Raw genomic sequence first — 10,649 nt, forward strand, 5'->3', positions numbered from 1 at the left:
AGATCGACTCGCGGCGGCAATCCGGGGTAGGCTCCCGGTGAATTAAATAAATAAAAAAAAATTTAAAACGGCAGACAGAGCACACTGCAGTCTTCTGGCAGGCGGCGGCGGGGATGCAAGGGCCAGCCATCACGATCCACAATTAAAACAAAATTTAATGCGCAAATGCCAAACAAGACGATCCTCCCCAGACGAGAAAAAACAAATGACGGCCGCAAAGCCCGAAGAATTTCGGATTCGGGGGCGTGGTTTTGCTGTTCTGAGTGACGTCACTGTCTAAAGAACAGCAAAAATGACGCCCCCAAATCCGAAAAAGACGGGGCTAATTCGGAGTGACGGCTCTCTCCTCCAATGGCTGGCCTCCGTTTAGGAAGCCAGCCAATGGAGGAGAGACTGGTCAGAGAGGCCCTACTAAGAAGCATTAATTCTCCTCCCGGAGACTGCGCAAGCGCAGCCTTCTCGGTCCTCGACCTAATAAACAAGCATTGGAAATGCAATAGGTCTCGCATCATTAGAGTTAGTGCTTTTAGAATTGTTTATGGGTTTTTTTTGTAAATCTTTAGCATTTTTGTTTCCTGTAGCCAATGCTAAAGAATTACAAATAAAAAAAGCCATAAACATTTCTAAAAACTCTAACTGAAATGGTCTGAGACCTATTGCACTGTGTGAGGGTGAGGGGTTGAGGGTGAGTGAGGGTGAGGGTGGGTGAGGGTTAGTGAGGGTGAGTGAGGGTTAGTGAGGGTTAGTGAGGGTGAGTGAGGGTGAGTGAGGGTGAGTGAGGGTGAGTGAGGGTGAGGGGTTGAGGGTGAGTGAGGGTGAGGGTGAGGGTGAGGGAGGGGTTGAGGTTGAGGGTGAGGGTGAGGGTGAGGGTGAGGGTGAGTGAGGGTGAGTGAGGGTGAGGGTGAGTTAGGGTGAGGGGTTGAGGGTGAGTGAGGGTGAGGGTGAGTTAGGGTGAGGGGTTGAGGGTGAGTGAGGGTGAGTGAGGGTGAGTGAGGGTGAGTGAGGGTGAGTGAGGGTGAGTGAGGGTGAGTGAGGGTGAGTGAGGGTGAGTGAGGGTGAGTGAGGGTGAGTGAGGGGTTGAGGGTGAGTGAGGGTGAGTGAGGGTGAGTGAGGGTGAGTGAGGGTGAGTGAGGGTGAGGGTGAGTGAGGGTGAGGGGTTGAGGGTGAGTGAGGGTGAGTGAGGGTGAGGGTGAGGGGTTCAGGGTGCAGGTGTTATTTCAAACGAGAAATAAATATTGCTGCTAAACTTAACTACATTAATACGTGGAATATATCCATTAACTGTCCCAAATGCGTTCCCGTAAATTATATATTTTTTTTTACCACATTTTCTTTTCTTAAAGGATTTTTTTGTTCATTGTTTGACTTACAACAACATATCTTTGATTATTTGTACATCCTTGTATTCTTATGATTCATAGAATGCGATCAACATTGAATTCGTTGGTCAAACAGACAGTATAGCACAAACATTAAATCATTGCTATAAATCAATATAAAAACTCACCACCCCTCTTGAATCGCCGTCACTCATTCCATGCTACATGCATTCTCATGACATACACTCTCCCAGGAAGCCCGTAAAGAAGTATTTTTTTTCAATTTGGCCCAAAAACTAGGCCTGTTCACGTTTAGTCTTCCATTATTGCGCCTTGATCTGGGGTCTCCGCATGGCATTTTTGTAGGTTTAAAAAAAAATCCTTTTTGGATAATGGGGTAAAAAAAATTATATATATATATATATATATATATATATATATATATATATATATATATATATATATATACACACACACACATATACACACACACATATAATTGGGGGAACCCATTTGGGCCAGTGACAATGTTGGATATATTCCACACATTAATTTTGATAGGTTGAGCGGGAAATGGGAATACTTATTCGATGTTTGTCTCCCGGGTGTTCCAGAACCTAACATTAAGCATTAGAGGGTACCATTTGTGGTTAGGATGTGTTATTTAATTTTTTTTTTTTTTTTTTACAGGTGGTGCACCTTACCGGGTTCTGGTTATCCATGCACCTATGCCGCTTGTATTTCAAGCGTGGCTTGCAGACGCTTCTTGTGATCTGCACGCTCTGTCCTCCCACTGCTCGTCCTCGCTGAGGCAGTGATGTAGCCTGACCTCTCGGATTCGGGTTCAGCAGCCTCTCTTACCGCATTCAGCTGGGTTAGAGGGGCGTGGTGGGGGGGGGGGGGGGGGGAGGCGGGGCGGTATGGGTCAGCAGGAGAGCTAAAACAGGTCAGCCAGGAGGAGGGCGAGAGGCAGTAGGAAGAATGGGCGCGTGACAGGAGCAGGCCTCGCGGTCTGCCCTGACACGTATTCGACCACATGATTCGAATACAACCCACTGAATTGTGATTGCTTGTGAGCACAATTTGCCATCAGCTGTTCTCATTAACGATTTCTGTAATCAGACAGAACGATAATGACCTTTACACAATGATAGGTAAACAGGACGCTTAGCTTTGACTGACTAATCAAAAATACAATTTCTCACCCCCGCATTAAATCTTTGTAAATGATGTATGTCAAAGTGCATGCTAACCATGGATGATCGCGCGCCTTAATGAGCGGCAGCCTGTTCTCTGGTAAGATGCGGGTGCTGTACCGGTCTGTTTCATTACTGAAAAAATAAGAGTGTTGTTGTATTGTAGGAATCACGACTGGTTACAAAAAAAATCCTGCTACGTGCAAAGGTTGTATAAATACTGCCTGAATGACAAGGAGTCCAAAAAGATATTCAGATTTAGGTCATGAGGTCTCATTTATTATTCAATATTGCATTCTGACCTTTATCAGCAAGGTCAGAAGATGGTGTTGTCTTGCTGGCTGAATTTTTATGGTGATAGCAAAGCCAGCAACTCGCACAGATAACATAATTACTGTGTCTTTATTTGGCCTATTCTGAAAGCTTTCTCCATAATGAAGCATATATTGTGGATTGGCCGATGGCGCTCAGCTCACGTATGGCAGTGGTCACGTTGGGGAGGTTCAGCATTGATTCGTGCAGAGGGCGCTCACCCAGCAGGCATGAAAATACCCGCACCTTCGGATACCCGATCATTTTGTAATTGCACCTTGACTAAACAAGCAAAGCAACCCCTGAACACAAGGGGCTGTGCAATCACCGCGGAGAAGAGGAAGGCGTCGCGTGCTGGGGGAGGGGGGAGGAGAAATGCGACGCGACATGGCAGGCAGGGGAGGGGGCGGAGCGGGGGTGTGGGAGGAGTGCGGGAACAGACGGCGAGGGGAGGAGAGTAGGAGGAGGAGAGTAGGGGAGGCACGGCCTAGCGGCCGTGCAATCAAGAAGTGAGGGGGCGGGAGAGTAGGCAAAGCAGGCGGCTGGGGGCATGTGCACGCGCTTTTAAGCTCAATGCGCATGCGCATTGAGCTTAAAAGTCACGGGCACTGCAAGGAATCGCCACGATTCCTTGTAAGTTGGACAAAGAGTGGATAAGCCCCCATAGTCTCGCTTGCTCGATGCGCATGCGCATCGACAGGCGAGACCTAAAAAAGGCCTATATCGATCACCAGCCATCAATATCTAGGTGGGAGGAGATCGGTCTTAACTTACATTAGGGATGTGTACTGGATATCAGGGATCACCCAGATGACACTGCACACAGTTACCGTACCATAATTAATACCCCTCAACACACTAAAATGGTTGCACTTCCAACACCATAACCATTGAAAACCCCCATCTATATTTCTCTGAATCATAAAGACAACTTCATATGAGATCATCAACACATCCCGTTATCCACTGCGGACGCATGCAAGCTACAATATTCCATTAATGCCAACTTTCTCCAAGACATCTTCTCCAACACCCTCAAAGCCTGGCAGAAGAACAAAGCAGCACTTGATCACATGGACTGCGCCAACCATCAATCACACATTTTCCATCCTGGACAAAAATCACACAGGACACTAGGACATTCACTACTCAGCTACAGGAACAAATTTACACTTAAGTCCTTCTCCAGCATTAAAAATAACGAATCAGGCCCTGGTTCAATGCAGAGATAATAAACGTACAAGTCAATGATGCCCTTTGCATCTCCAGCAATGATATCGCTGTCTCCTCATCCTCTCAATCAACAAACTTTTATAACAAATTGGTAATGAATGCACCTAAAGTGCTTTTAATTCTACCTATACAATAGACATGAGCTCATTTGAAAAGTTTAGCACATCTTAAACTTAGCAGCTCAAACTTCTACATGGAATCTCTTGGGATACCTCAAGGTGGTAAGAATGTCATGTTTTACAAGTATGGAGATGACATACAATTCTGCTTGAAGAAAAAATGTTGTAGCAACACCAGCTGCCAAAAAGTATTGTCTTACCACCATTCAAGCCAAACGTCAAATGGCTTATCCAAGCAGATACTGTTCCACATTGTGTTCTACCTTCTCTAACTGGTCAACGTTCAGTGGTATGTAATGCACCATCACAAGGTACCCATTGCTGTACCTCCTGGAAACCTGTATTTGATACTAGTCTGATTATCCTTGACAGATATATCAATAAAGAACACACAAAGTAAAAAAACAAATCTCAATTGGATTTCCCTGCTTATCCACATCTCATTTAAGATTGGATGCTTCACCATCAAGGCAGTGAACTTGAATACCCTAATTTATCTGGAAGACTAAAGTGGATCTCTCTGGTGGCTAGTGCAAAGTATGTAACAATTATATCTCCAACCTTAAAGTCAAGAAGGTCAGATGTCTAGCATCCTTCTGGTAAGCATCCAAGATCTGAATCCAAATCGAGACACACAGAGCTATAAATGTCCACCTCACCTCGATATTTAGACGTAACCAAAGATGTTGCTTTTTAAAGAAACATCTCAATTGCAGATAATTACATTTTCTTAGCCCCATCAAGCCCTGAAAAACAGTTGGAAAATATCCCAGCTACCTTTAAATAAATTACACTTTCATCTCCCCTCAACATAACTCTCAAGTTCCCTTCACATAACCTTTCCAGAGTCAGTCAGCATGCAGTACATTTGTTACTTATGCTAGACCTCCCAGCACTACCTGAAAGCCTACACCATAAACCCTCAAGCACAACTCCTGGCAGCAAATTCTGTTTTGCCAACAACCCCCCCCCCCCCATTCTCGACTACTGCACCCTATAGCCAAAATATAATTCTTTTGAGTCCTTGTAAAACACTTGTTGAGAGACTTCTTCCTCCAATATCTTCACTCTAGATCAGAGGTCTTCAAACGGTGGGGTGCGCCCCCCTTGGGGGGCGTGGATGGGTTCTCAGGGGGGCGCGAATGTCTCTGCAATTGCATGTAAATGAAGATGGCCTGGAAGTGCAGCGATGTTTATTTGCTGCATTTCCAGGCTGTCTTCATTTACTTCGAGCCCTTGAGAGAACGGTGATCAGCATGCCATGGGGGCAGAGGTCAGGAAGTGTGCTGGCAGAGTCAAAAGGTTGCTAAAAACAGAAGACATTTATGTATTTTTATTTTTGCCCCATTTTAATTCCTGACCTATGTGAGGATTGCTCAAGAATGTATTTAACCAACATCCTGCTAACAGCAAAAGTACCAAAATAAGTGCTTCAAAACACATTAAATATCACTGAGTTAACAACTGGCTGTATTTATTATGATGCATAAACATCAATAATTTTCAAAGCACCTGATGCCATGTTCCTTGCCCCAGCATCAATAAAAATGCCAGGATAACTCCAGTGATTAATGTTCTTTCTGGGGAGAGACCGGAGCTTTGTCTGGAAGTTGAAGTTTCTTTTGACTCATCATAGCACAGAAGGTAAATATGCCTGCTGCACAGAACATGTCCAATTCAGATCACTAAGTACATACATTATAAATAGGTCAATGGGTTATGGTTTTTCTCAGAGAGATTTTTGATACTTGCAGTTTAAAAGTTAAAATACTAATATATAGCTGAATGCTATTAACTGTCATCAAAGAGCTGCATGCAAACTGCAAGGAATATATTACAGCTACATATTTTTTGTCCAGTTATTCCTTATCCTAGTATTGCAAAAAGGGTTCATTTGGGTAGAAATCAAGTCTTTTTATTAAAGAAAACCACTCACAATGGTGTTACATTTTAAATTCTGAATTCGTGCTTTTCCAGACCAAGGATTCTTAAACTATACTGCCTACCAGTATGCATGAAATGTGACTCCTACAACTTGTAGGCCGCTGTCTTATGTAACATTTCCCATACACGGATTAACACTTGTATGATTGTCTCCCTGCAGCGTATGTGTGATGTAACGTGTTCTGGCACCTTAAACTGGTATGAGTGGCGCTATACAACTAAATTAATCTAAAAGACAGTGGTAATGGAGACTTGAAGGGCATTGTCAAATGGTGGTAGTGAGGGAATCCGTGGTGAGGTGGTCATTGGGGGGGAGGGGGCGTCACCAAACATTGTCGCACCGGGGGCCACCAGGACTAAGGCCGGCCCGGAGGCCTTTATTACAGAAATTTCCTTAGTCCTGAATCTTGTGGTAGCAGTTTTTTTCTGCTTGAATCATAATTATAAGAAATGTGGTTATTACAGAACAACAGTGTTGGTAAATTCAATTGTTATTTCCTATGAGGTTTAAATGCACACCACACAGGGAGGGACTTGCAGGGCACTGGGTGGATTGGTCGGTACTGCCCTCTTCACCCCCGGAGATTTGGGAGTGGTAATTGCTTCACAGCACTGAATTCACACCCGAGCAGTTACTTTAGGGAAGCACTGAGCCTACTAGCCAACTCTGGTACAGGGACAATAGGCTTCGGCAGCAGGTTGAGCACTGGGAAAGAGCTGCAGTCAGCGAAAGAGGTATTAGTTATAGAGGTCAAGCTCATCAAAAGGCACCAAGGACAAGTTTAGAGGTAACAGGGAAAAGAGCAACGGAAAGTAAGAGGAGAATGGTGGAATGAAAGGAAGGCAGGCTTGGTTCAGGGGCAGATCGGCTGGTTCGGTGCAAAGAAATATTGGAGTCAGGAGAAAAGGCAAAAGGGTTTGTCACTAACGGAAGTTGTCAAGATGAAGTTAAAAAAGAAATTGTTAAAGGGGGTGGGAATTGTTTAGCGGCCAAGGGAATAGTTAATGTTTGTTTGAGTGCTGTGAGGGCATATTAATCTGAGCGGTAATAAGCAGATGTTATTTTTTTTTGTACCTGAGCTCAAACGGCTTTATGACAACAGCATCAAGGTGTCCGTGGTGATCCAATACCAAAGTATGTTTGGGAGATTAAATGGCTGCTGAATCCACGCTCAACATATTTAAAAAACAAGGCAGAAGATCACAAAAGAAGTAAACCACAACATACATAGAACTAGGTTTACTTAATAACACAAGTGTGCAACAAGAATGTATTTGTCTTCCTGTACTGCACAATAAAGAAGAACTATCGAAAAGACATAAATCTGTCCTCCAGAATAGAATGTTTGTAAGTACTAGTTTACAGCACTGAAGAATTAGATATGCAGTACTATGCAGCAGATGATGAATTACGTAGCAATTGTGGTAATATAAGTGGCCTTTTTTTTACTTTAAAAAAGGCCATTCATTAGTGAAGCAGGTACCGGTGCCAGGTGTGTAAGTGGCTACTGCTGATTATCAATAATTAAGCAGATGCAGAAGGACTGGGGTCCATGGGTTTGAGGGGCCCACTGCATCTCAGTTATTACGGTCTACCTTTAAAAAAGAGGCATGTGAGCTTATTTTCCTTTTTAGCATTAGGACCAAGGGCACCTTTGCAGAAGAAAGGGAGACATAGTGTGGGAGCTTTATGTTTTTTCTGAAAGGGATAGAGAACCTTATTCAAAATCGGAGTGATGGGCAGGCATGGTGGGGAAGAGGTGAAAGATGTAGAAGAGATAGCCTGCTACTCAGGACTGCTGTTATCAATAATACAGCAGGTGTAGTCGCATTTGGGTCCAAGAGTGTGATGGGCTACAGCACCCCAATAATGGGGAGCAGTATTTCTGGGAACACACATGTTTTTGTTTGATGCATTTGCTGTTTTATAAGTATCATACTTAGTGTGGTTTATGAGCTATAGAAAAAGTATTCCTGAAATCATCTCATAAGCTTGTCTCTTGCACACGGCCATGTCCCTCCCGCTCCACCAATCATTGCCTTAAAGTTTTATAGGGGGGTCCGACCTCAAAACATTTTGCTTAGGTGGGGCTCGGAGCAAAAAAGTTTGAATACCTCTGCTCTAGATTCTCATAGAACCCATCAAGCCAGATCCCTTTTTTTAGGTCTCCCAACACTGCAAGTAGTAAACAGGGCACCAAAATAAAGTCTGGCTATTTACCTTCAAAAAGTGTAAACCTCATGGAAAATACCACTTTCATGATCTGGCAAACTGATGGAATCAACTAATTCTCATAAAACGTAATGATCTTTTCATGTGTTGGCGTATGCCTTATCACAAAAACATGCAAAAAGAACAAACACTTCACGTTTCCGCATTCCTTCCAACCGTCCCATTTACACTACTAATCAATACTTTCCCCAGCCCTTAGTTCCACAATATTTTACGTTCTTCAAACTCGCAGTGTTAACATAACCCATGACGTTTTGTTATCACCTTTTTTGATATATGTTTGGCAACGCTTTCATTTTGTGTCTTTCTTTCACGTTATTCCTCCGTTGGTTTTCACTGTTAAGTAGCTGGCACCTCCCCACCCCCACCCCCTCCCCTCATGGCCACCTCTAGCAAGAGGTCCTCCTCTAGCCCTCCCCTAACACTGCAAAGGCTTCAAGCCTCCCTTCCCTCCCCTCCCCCCCTCTCTAGCCTTCCCACAGCTTACACTAGTAGCCTCTAACAACAGTTACCACGCGTGGTTCCAACTCCAGCACAGTATCCACTTCCTTGCTAACACACCCTTCTCCTGTCCCTCTTGCACCTTACCTCTTATCCCTCCTCTACGCTCCCCTCCATTCAGCACAGCCTCGTCCTGGTCCTCTAGCACCCATTGTCTTCTTGCCCTGCCACTCAAACACCATCACCCATGTCTGGTGACACAATCTACTTTAAACTTCATCCAACTGTCCCTCCTCCTTTTTCTCATGTACTTTAAGGACACCCTTCTAAACCCGATTCCATTCCCTTCAGCACACCCTCCCAAATCTCTTCTCTTCTATACAGCATCGTCCTACCCGGACTGTACCACCAACACACACACTTCCTGTTTCCAGCTCGCGGCTTACATACAGACCCCAAATACACATCTACTCCTATATCATCATCAGCAGCAGCTTAACCTGACTGACTACAGTCCACCTCCCTTCAAAACTATGTTCTTTCAGTAAACACCAACTGCACTTCTCTAGCGTCCACGGCCTTACTCCAACAGCTACCCTTCCTCCAGCCTGTCGTTATTTCTTTCAACTGTCAGATCACTAATCACCTCGCATCCCTCCACTCTCTCCTGCCCCCAGAAAACCCCTAAATCGACACCTAGCTATAGTCTAGCATAATGTTAGTGCAGCTCCTCGCATCTTCCTCCTTTGGCCATCCCCCCTCCTCCTTTAATCCTTCGAAACGATCTCCTTCATTAACCTTTCCAGGACTTCATCGCACGCCATTATAGCGCCCAACATGCCCTTGTGTGGTGTTTCAACAGTCCCTCCAACATCCCTTCGCCATCACAACGCCATCAAAACACTCCATCATCTGCTTAATCCTCAGCACAAATGTCTCCACCCAAGACTCCAGCAACCCAACCTTCCTTTGTCTCTCTCGTCAAAACACTCTCCTTGCCTAAATACATCTTGCTCTCCTTTCCAACACCCAATCCAGATCGTCATCCCGTTATGACCACCACTCTCCTCGGCGCATCCTTTTACTACTTGCCAGCCCACGCTCTCGCATCAAATCCCCGCTCCTTGCAACACAACTTCAGCACCGCTGCTCTCCTCTGAAAGCATCTTCTTGCTCATCGGGCACCACCATTTTCTCTAGCCCCATAAACTCCCATTCGTACTTTCGTTTTTCCTCCTTAATCTTTCCTGCTATTAGCCCCACATACACCCTTCTGCTGTCACTACAGCAATCCCTTCTCCTTTGTTTGATCAAACACACTTTACTTCCCCGCCCTTTCAGCTCCCACCATCTTCGTTGCACCCACCATCTTCCTATGTTCTGCCTCCTCAGCCCTCGGTGGCCCCAGCACCTGCTCCTCAACCGCCCTCACCTCCCAATCACGTACCTGTGGACAGCGCTGACTTCCCGAAAGGCTGGTCCAGCTCTCCACTGGTCCGGTAGCGAAGGCACAGCCCAAGTCGGAAGTGACGGCCGCCGCTTAGCGTAACTTCCGTTGAAGATACAGTTATGCCAGAAAACAGCGTGCAGAGGCACAAACATAGAGAAGGGACTATGAATACAGCCCACCCAGATGGAAAGGGAAACAACAAGTACCTACAATGCAATAGGTCTCGCAATTGCGAGTTTTTTTTAACCTATTGGCAATGTAAAAGTAAAAAATATATGAATATATTGTATTTAGTATCAGATGAATAAGCAGGTTAGCAATGACTTCAGAAGTAGCAGAATAGTAATGCAGCAGTTTTACTAGTAAAGCAGTAAGCATGAGCAATAGAGCTGATTGAGTCCA

General features: G+C 44.8%; 1 protein-coding gene across 1 annotated transcript in view; it reads right to left on the reverse strand.

Annotated features, from left to right (window-relative positions):
* The window catches only part of LOC147725023 (uncharacterized), a 59,519-nt gene extending 49,196 nt beyond the window's left edge, over positions 1–10,323 (reverse strand). The window contains exon 1 of the mRNA XM_086966486.1: positions 10,245–10,323. The gene's annotated coding sequence lies outside the window, so the exon portion shown is untranslated. The remainder of the gene's footprint in view (positions 1–10,244) is intronic.
* Positions 10,324–10,649: the final 326 nt, after the last annotated feature.

This window comes from Lissotriton vulgaris, chromosome 4_1 (assembly GCF_964263255.1).
Source record: "Lissotriton vulgaris chromosome 4_1, aLisVul1.2, whole genome shotgun sequence".
Lineage (NCBI taxonomy): Eukaryota > Metazoa > Chordata > Amphibia > Caudata > Salamandridae > Lissotriton > Lissotriton vulgaris.